The sequence below is a fragment of the Callorhinus ursinus genome, unplaced genomic scaffold, assembly GCF_003265705.2.
Source record: "Callorhinus ursinus isolate GAN/ISIS: 27379988/994484 unplaced genomic scaffold, GSC_fseal_2.0 scaffold68, whole genome shotgun sequence".
In the NCBI taxonomy this organism is placed as follows: Eukaryota; Metazoa; Chordata; class Mammalia; order Carnivora; family Otariidae; genus Callorhinus; species Callorhinus ursinus.
In genome coordinates, this window is record NW_027397130.1 from 118488 (window position 1) to 128006 (window position 9519).

At 57.4% G+C, this 9519-nt stretch overlaps 1 long non-coding RNA gene across 12 annotated transcripts in view; it reads right to left on the reverse strand.

Annotated features, from left to right (window-relative positions):
• LOC112814303 (uncharacterized) overlaps positions 1 to 9270 on the reverse strand; it is a 66651-nt gene extending 57381 nt beyond the window's left edge. For 11 of the 12 annotated variants that reach the window (XR_012376173.1, XR_012376169.1, XR_012376170.1 and 8 more), the window contains exon 1: positions 1937 to 9270. This is a non-coding gene — a long non-coding RNA (uncharacterized lncRNA). The remainder of the gene's footprint in view (positions 1 to 1936) is intronic. The other variant, XR_012376167.1, reaches the window with a different exon arrangement.
• Between the last annotated feature and the right edge of the window lie 249 nt (positions 9271 to 9519).

Sequence of the window (9519 nt, forward strand, 5' to 3'; positions counted from 1 at the left end):
CGCTGGACTCAGCCAGAATGTCAAATGGTAATTAACAGCAGACCTGGCTCTGTCCCTGGTGATAGGATCATCAGACTTCTTGGGTTTCAAAGTGAGCAGCCGACTTGAAACGGCAGCAGATTGGCCTCCATGATGGGCCTGGTGGGGTCTGAACAGTCTGGGGCCCAGGATGCCCAGAGCTGGGGCAACCAGGAGGGGAGAGGAGGCCCCTCGTGTGGAGCAGGCAAGGCTGAAGGGGCGCCATGGGGCTCTCGGGATCTGGAAGTGACCAGTGTGATGCCTCTGGGCCCTCAGTCTGGTTATGACCCGAGCCCTCACCCACTCTCAATGGCCTGTCACACAGCACCCCCCTCCCCCTGCAGCCCTCCACCCTCCCAGGCTGGCTGGGGGGGCAGGGACTCTGCACGTGTTCCTCTGGTTCTAGTTTCCTTGTTATTAAATTAGAAGCATCAGGGGCAGAGGCCCAAGTCCCTGCTCAGGCAGAGGCTATGGTCATGATGTGGAAGAGGCTTTGGCAGTAAAGAAACCAGGGCCACACTCCAGTGGGTGTGTGGGGGAGAGCAGGCTCTGCCTGCGTGCGTGGTGAGGGTGGGTGTGCCCTGAGAGCCCATGTTCTCTCCCCTCCCTCTCTAGACCCTTCCTGTAGACCAGGAAAGGGCTTTGCCTCTCGGAAGTGTTGCTCCAAGTCCTGACCCCCTTGGGGACTCAGAGCACAAGACCCCACTAGGCACCCCCCCAGGGGAGCCAGCAGGTTGGGGCCATGTCCCTCCCCCTTGGGCACCAAGGGCTGATGCTCTGGGGTTTGTGGGGAAGAAGGGATGAGAAAAGCCAGATGTTCACAGTGGTATTATTTATAATTCAAGGAAAAGAGGACTTTTAAACCCTAAAGGTCCATCAATTGTATTGGCAAGATAAAAATCCTATGCAACCATTAGCCTTCATCCATGGTCATGGAAATCTGTTTGCAAGAAATTAAATTTTAGGGGCCCCTGGGTGGTGCAGTTGCTTAAGCGTCTTTCTCTTGATGTCAGCTCAGGTCATGATCTCAGGGTCATGAGCTCGAGCCCCGAATCGGGCTCCACACTGGGCATGGAGTCTGCTTAAGACTCTCTCTCCTCCCCCTGCCCTCTCTCTCTAAAATAAATAAATAAATCTTTAAAAAAAAGAAATTAAATTTCAAAGATCAATCCAGATAACAGTATATATACTGTGATCCTAACTTTGAAAAGCTTGAAAACATATCTGTATGTGTACACAAGTAGAGAAAATCATCTACACCAAAAGATTAAAAGAGATCATCCCTGGGTTATGAACAATGGGTACTTTGATAAGTAGGAGAACAATAGTCATTTTGTGATTTTAAAAACCAAGCTCCTCAAAATCTATTCTCAAAAATGGGTTCAGGAGGGGTCCCGTACCCCCTAACGCAGGGCAGGCCAAGCCACACCCCCCTGGAGACTCACAGGGTCCCAGCATCTCCCAGGAGGCCTATCATGGGAGTAGGGAGAAAAAAACCCTCTGAGGGTCCACACGGGTTCCTCCAGGGTGCCTGTGGCTCTGGCAGCTCTCAGGGCTCTCAGGGCTAGGTCTGGACTCTCTGGCTCCCCATCCCCACCCTTGGGCATCTCCCCAGAGCCTCTGCTGCCCCTGTCTTGTCCAGCTTCAAAGCATAACTTGTTTTCCTGCTGGATTAGACTTTGGGAAACTTTTCGAATGCCTGGCCATTTCTACTTCAACACTCTACCTGGCCACACTTCTGTCAATTAGGAGAAGAAAGGGAATTTAATCCCCACCGAGAACTCACTGCCCCGAGTGTGCAGACCCCAAAGAAACAGACATGGTGCATGTATGTGGTCAAGCCATGCTGTGGGGGTCAGAGGCCCTGGACCCTGGCCTATGGCTCTAGAAAACAAGGGAAGCCCTGGCCTTGACTGACCAGCAAGAGGCTCCTTCTCCCACAGGTCCTGGCTCAGCAGCCGAGTTTGCCTTCTTGCTCTCAGACAGCAGAGAAGCTCTCAGATAAGGAGAGGAAACCCCAGCAGCTGTCCCTCTGTCAGGTGGGTCTGTGGGCCCAGAGGTGGTGTGTCCCCATGGAGGAGTGGGGTTTTCCCAGTCCCAGCACCCGGACCGACAGGACGGACTGCTCACCTGTTCGTTGTCAGAGAAAAGAAACTTGAACTCGGGGTGGTAAGGCTAGGGCCTCCAGCTGACCCTCCAAAGATGAAGGCTTAAGGGCCCTGACACAGCTCTAGCTCTCCCAAATCCTGAGTCCGTAGTATTCAGCAGGAAAAGAGAACACTTTGGAAGAGAGTAAATGTGTGCTGCTTTGTTTTGAACGAAACAATATGCGGTATAACACACCTTTTCCCCAGCACCATTCTTCAGTGTGGAAACAGCCCGAGTGTCCATCAGTGGGTGGATGGATGAACAAAATGTGGAACATAATTCAGTGGAATATGACTCAGCTGTAAAAAGGAGGAAGTTCTGACGCGCAGTACGGTGTGGGTGGACACTGAGGCCGCGATGGAGAGGGAAGCAGCCGGCCACAAAAGGACGCACCCTGCACGGCTCCACTCCCGTGAGGCCCCAAGAGGAGTCACAGCCCTGGAGACAGCGGGTCGACGGTGTGCACCAGGGCAGAGGGAGGGGTGGGGACCTGGTGTTTAATGGAGACAGTTTCCATTTTACAAGACAAAGAATCTGGAGACGGACGGTGGTGGCTGCACAGCAAGGCCAGCGAACTGTGCACTTAAACGTGGTTAAAATGGTCAATTTTATGTTTTGTGTATTTTACCACAATGGAAATTTTAAAATATAGACATGGCCCCAGTTATGTGAGTGCATGCACACACACACACGGGAACATATGGCTTAAGCAATTCTGGAAGAAACAAACCCAAATGTTAATGGTTGCCGGCTCTCCTTGCTTTGCTGTGACTTCCAAGTTTTCTAAAAGGGGCAGGCAGCACTTTCACAGAGGAACCGAAGTTCTGAGATGCACATCTCCCCCCAGCTGGGCCTGCTTCGCTGCCCTTTCGGCCTGCTCCACACAATGGGGTCATTCAGCCACTCTGCCCGCGGCCCGCACACAATCTGCAGCGCCCTGCTTCCCTCTGCCATCAATCAGCCTGGTGCTGAGCACCGCCTCCTTCCTCCTGCCCCGCCGGCGCTGTGACAGGCCTCCCTGTCACGCCCACCCAGTGCCCTGGAGGGCAGTGACGGAATCAAGGCGGTGCTGGGGCCCAGCCTGAGACTTTCATCTCCTGAAGGGACAGCCGCTTGGCCAGCTGTGGCAATTTGCTGTTGCCTTGGCTCTCAGTAAGGCAAACAGAATCGGTGGCATCCACGGGCTTTATTACGCATATTCCCCAAACGCACAATTATCTTTCTACAAGGCACATTCTTGGTGTCTTGCCATGCTTCTGTGCCAGAACCCCAGACCATCCTCCTGCATTCCTGGACCGTGACACCACCCCACCGCAGCCTGCTGCCCTTGGCCTGATGTCTGCAGAGCTGCCCACCGCACCCAGCCAGGCTTTGGGCAGGATGGGCACGCAGGCGGGGACGGAAGCCGCAGGGGCAAGGGGGTTGCCCAGTCCACCACCGGTTGGAGACTCCAGAGCCCAGCCTTGACCCTTCCCGCCTATGGCAGAACCAGGCCCCGTGGTGGTCACTGTCCCGAGGACCCTGGGGTGACTGCCCTATTTCCTGTTCTGCAGAAGGCCCCACTAGGCCTGGGGTCTGAGGGCAGCCAGCAGGACTGAGGAGGGCCCCTCCTCTTGCCTCTGAGCTCTGTTGTGAGCGTCGGTTCAGGGGCTCTGTGCTCGAAGCCAGAAGGGTAAAAAGGTACTCCCCTTCAGTCTGCCACAGCCGGTGATCAGGGACCTCTGGGCCAAAAGACTGTCAGGACCAGCTGTGTGGCCCACCCCTCCAGACGTGGCTTCTTCTCTCATCAAACGAGGGTGACGAGGGTGCATGTCTCCTTGGCTGGTTGTGCTGCAGACAGAATGTGGGTCCCCAGCATGCACCCGGCATGACAGCAGTTCACGCAGAGATCCTCTTTGCACAAATGAAGCTCCGGTGGTCGAGGGGTCTGGTCCGTCCTGCTGGGGGAGAAGAGGACTGCCCTCCTCAACGCCCCGGCATGCGGGAGCATGCAGCCCCTGGCCCCCGTCAACGCCCCCGCTTGCGGGAGCATGCAGCCCCAGGCCCGCACCCCCAGGTTCCCATGCTGGCCTCATCCTCCGTCTAGAACACACCAGCTCCGTCACTAGATTTTCTGTCCAGGACTTCCCTAGGAAGCAAGAGAAGGGTCACCTGGATTTGGGGTGCCCCGAACACTTGCTTCACCAAGATGCAGTTTGTCTCACCAGGAGGGGTTATGGCTCATTTTTCTTCCTTTTATTTTTCAGTCTCTGACCTTTGCAATTTTTCCCTCACAGCAGGTTTTCATGTGTGGTTTGAGATGTGTGTTCTCAGCATCTCCCTAACCCTCTCCTAGCACCTCCTCCTCTGCTCTCATCAGCCTGGCCCAGGCACTGCCCTAACACTCAGGCCATGCCCCCACCCCCGCTTGGGCTGCCCACCATCCCACCTTCCATCTTACTGCCTGACACTGCTCACCCTCTGTCTGGGGGCTCTCCCCACACAGCTGAGCCCACGTGGGGCATTCCTCATTCTCTGGGGGGCTGCCTGGAGGGGCAACAGGTGACAGCAAAGGAAGGAAACCGGGGTGAGTGAGAAATTTCATCCCACACTCTCCAGGCCTCCCCTCCTTTCTGACTTGGACATCTTTCATCACCCATCATCGGGCCCTGAGTTTTCTGAGCCCTGCCCACAGGAGGAGCCCCTAGGAAAAGCCCCAGGAGGAGCTCCAAAGAGCAAAGTGACAGAAGGCAGAGGGGACTGGAAGCAGCAAGCATTCAAGGAGGGGAGGATGTGGCCACTGAGCCCCCTTTAGGCTCTCTGAGCTGTAGACCCTGGGCGAAGGACTTATCCTTCAGTGGTTTCTATTTCGGCCAACGTTCCTGTGGCTGTAACCCTGGGCCAGCAGTCAGTCATGTTCCTGCCCTGTCCAGTTTGCCAGGTCCCTCCACAAGGGCCTTGTGTCCTGTGCCTGGTCCGCAAAGTGCCTCGTGCTGGGCCTCAGACATCACTGCTCAGATGAGAGAGTAGGAGGTTATGTCTCCCTGCTGCACAGCATCTGGGTGTCTGGGGGTCAACCCGTCTCCTGTGCCCCCACCACGCATCAGGGGTTGTCATGTCTCCTGTGCCCCCCTACGCCTGGACCTTCAGAGTCTGCCCCACCTGGACCAATGCACACCCCCCTGTGATCTGCAGCACACATGGAGACCCCTCTGGAGGGTGGGGGGCCCTTGCCAGTGTCCAGCTGCCAAGAAAAACAAGAAGACAGCAGAGCTCACCTCCCTGGCTCTGTACTCAGCCTCCCCCGAACGGCCAGGCCTACACAAGACAGGAAGCAGTGCATCTGATAGCCGGACCTGCTCACCCACAACTCGCAGGCCACTGCCACCAGCAACTGCCAGTTCAACCCCTCATTTCAACTTCAACCTCTTCTGCATGGGTGGAGGGAGAAACACGTCTCCTGGCAGCTCGGGCCCTGGAAAAGTGCTTCCAACTGGGGACTGGAAGGAGTGGCTGGCCAAGGGCTCTCCTGACCCTTCCTCCCGCCCTCGGCCCAGGAGAGGCGCCAAGTCTCACCTCATGGTGCGGAGTTTTATAAGCTCATAACCCAAAGACGCTAATGGCTCACACATGTGCAGTCAGCATGTGTCCTGCCTCTTTCCTTTGACTCCATGTCAAATGCTAATATAGGTGGGTATTTGGCGGCCAGGAGCTGCAGAGGGATAGCTGTCCCCTCTGCACACCTAGTAGGGGGCCGGGGACAGAGGCCGGGGACAGACACATGGTTTTCATTAAGGATGGTTCCTTCGCGTGGCCACAGAGGGGTCCACTGCCCTGAGGACGGACTGGGGGAAGGCGTAGGGCCTTTCCCTGTTTTCTTTTGCAAAAGCTGCCTTCCCAGACCCCCAGAAACCAGCCCTCCTGGGAGACCCAGAGGGCAAACAGAAGAGACTGCCTGGGACCCAAGTGACCAATGCTGAGCCCCACTCCCGCCCACAGAAAGTGGGGAGACTGAGGCACAGATGGGCAGGGCTTCCCAGGCCATGAACAGCACCACAGGCAGAGCCTACCCTCCCCAGGCACCAGCTCCCTCAGGTGTGGTCACTGCTTGGCTGCACTTGGGGTCCTTCTGGAGAGGCCAGGATGCGTGAAGGAGCTCCTGGAGGGGCACAGCCCTGAGGAGACCCCTAGCTCCACTGGAGGCAGCCAGGCTGCGGATTTCCTCCCTCGACGTTCTGAGGGAGGACCAGCCACAGTTGTCCCCAGCAGGACTTGTGGAGCCTGGACCCTGCTCTGGACTTGGCATCTGTACATGGCCCCCAAGCCTACGAGAGACCCCTGGATAGGCTTCAGGTACAGTACGTGCCTGTGCCCCGCTGAAGCTGCGCGCATGGCTACGTTGAAAAGGGGACTGTACAGTTCTCAGGGTGGGGGATTTCACCACCACCCAGGGAGCCACATGCGTAGGACCTCGCAGGCCCTCCACCAGCCCGAATACTCCCCCAGAGAGCCTCCCGGGCTCCCTGATGCTCGCATGGCATATCAGTGACATAAGGCCCCGAGTCACACCCAGACCACCCCCAACAGGGATGGTCCTTTTATGTCGCGGCCCTGGTCCATCCTCAACACTGCCCTGCAGTGTCACGGGCAAAGACCACACCACACGGTGGTCACATTAGGCCACCTGCTCTGGGGGCTGCAGCTGGCATTGCCCAGGGGTGGCCCGTTACACCAGTGGGCCGCTGTCCACTTGCCTTGGAAGTCCTCTTCTCTCTCTCTGGATGCTCTAGCTGAATGAGCACCCACTACTGGAGCCCCTGGAGCTGGCCAGGCCTGGAGACTGGATCTGAACCACCGATCACGTGGGAAAACCTTCACAGAAACCCAGCCAGCCAAGGAGACACATGGATACAAACAATGTTGCAGAAGAAAAATGGCACCCCCACTGAAGTCTTTGTATTTGGAGTGGCCATGGTGTCTGCAGGGGAAGCCCTGGGAGGGAGGGAAGGACACCCACCCCACACCTCTCCCCTCCCCATGTGTGTTTTTTCTCCAATTCTTTGTTATCCACACGAAGGCATAAGTGCCTGATGAAAGTTTAAGCCATAGATGGTTCTCAGGGCCTCCTGAGCCCTGGGGCCAGCCATGCCAGGGGACCTCTCATACTGTGGGGTGCAAGGCCAGCCCAGAGAGCTGTAAGTGTGAGGTTGGCCGGCAGACTCCTCTGGAAACTGTCCTGAGGCCACTGTGGCTTCATCCACCCCTCACCTTTGTTGGCATGAACTAGCCCATCCTAACTGGAGTGTGATGGAAACGCCAGGGTCCAGACCACCTGCCCCCCACCTAGGCTGCACCACCACAGACCTACCCCTTTGACCTGGGCCTTCACACAATCACACTGCCAGGCACTGGAGGAGATGGGTACACTGAACCCGTGGGGCAACCAGCCAAGGAGGTGGGGGGAGGGGGAAGAGAGAGAGCAGCAGGCCCCCAAAGGAAGGCCGTGGGGTCCCAGGACGAAGCTTGGTGTGACCCCAGCCAGACTTCATCTCCTTCCAGCATCCCCTCTTCCCCAGCTCCTGGGCCTAGATCAGGCCACAGAGAGGATTTTTGTCAGGTGGCTTCACCTCTGACAGGTACCACAAGAGGGCAGTCCTCAGCCCACCCCCCCACCCCCACCCTCGCTGGAGACCCCTCCAAGGGGTAGGCACCGACCAGCAACCCCAGGACCCCCAGCCCAGCGGCAAGCCAAATGAGCAGGACTGAGAACTGCAGACCCCTGCTTTGGAGGGCCAGACAAGACCCTCAGAGAGCTGGGACCAGGGCCCCTTCTCAGCCACCACACACCCTGAGGGGTCAGAACCACAGCAGCCCCTGCATAAGACAAGAAGGAGGACCCCAGCCCAGGATCAGGGGAAGCGGAACCAGGGTGGGATTTCACTGAGCAGCAGTTGAGGCCAAAGGGGCACTGAGGAGGCCGTCCTGGAAGTGTGGGGTCCCCAACCTAAGCCCCTGCGGGTGGAGCCTCGCAGACAAGGAGCCCTTGAGGAGGTCACCGGTGGCTGCGCCTGTGTGGCCTCTGGAAGCCAGGAGTGGTCAGGACAGAGGGTGCTTCCTTCCACCTGCGTGTGGGTTCCTGAGGTGGTTGGAGATGATGCTGTTGGGGCCTGACCGGGCCCTGTCCCAACACCATCTCCCTCTTCCCGAGTTCTTCTCAGACGGTCCTCCAGGCCCCGCTCCTGCCCCAGATGCAACGGCCCTTGCCCGTCTTCCTGCCCTGACCCACCTCAGACTCCAGTCGCTGTCCCAGTGACGTCGGGGGCCTCACAGCCAGAGGAGCCACGCAGCCCATAGGTGGACACGCTGACTTGTGGCCAAATACCAGGTCTCTTGCCTATTTTTACACCATCTGTATTCTCATTTCCCTCTGTTTTCAATAGAGCTCCTTTTTGGACATTTTAGTCCACTCAGCAGTGCTAAAAGGAGAAAGCAAGGGGCCTTCACTCTTTCTGAGCTGGAGCTGGGCAGTGGGCCCTGTGCTCTGAGCCAGGGCTGGCAGGGGCTTGGGGGCCATGAGGACCCCTCTCTCTGGGGCCCTTGGTGCAGAGGAGCACAGAGGACTCAGCCAGGGGATCTGACACTCAGAGCCTGGAGGCCCCTGGGGGCTGGAGTGTGGGAGACGGCACCGGACATGCACAGAATCACAGACACATGGGCACAGACTCCTTGATGCCCACCACCTTTCTGGCACAGAGGCCCTATTTCTCTGCCTTCCCCTCCCTACCCCTCACACAGAGCCCTCAGGGGTGTTTTGTTTTTTGTTTTTTTAGCATTTTTTTCTTCTTGCCCCTGATCGAATTGATGACTAGGAAGTATGTGGCTTGGTAAGCAAAATGCTTCTGAAGACGGAATTCCAAAGCCCCCAGCAGCCGTGACCTCACCGCAGGGATATGCACCAAACCACGGCTGTTTTTGTAAATCGCCACCCGCCCGGGGGCAGTGCACAATGGCCAGTGTTGACACTGAATTCCGCACGTTCTCAACGGCCCCCACCCTCACGTGGATCCTGCATGGGGTGCTGTGGTCCCCGAACAGCCTGGTTTCCACCCCTTGAAGCCCCTCACAGCCCGGTGTTGTTACATGTCTGTCCCCCACCCCCAGGCTGGATCTGCTCCCCTCTCTCCCCCGTGACTGAGGAGCTGGCCTCAGCCCAGGTGGTTCTTCAGTAGGGAACAGGACCTGAGTGTCTACTTTGTGCCAGGGCCCACCTACTGCACTGGGAACAGAGGCCCTGCCCTCCTCCCAAGACTCAAAGCATCCACATCCCACATCTAGGGTCGACATTGTCCTGGTGGGAAGGTATCTGGGGGGCAG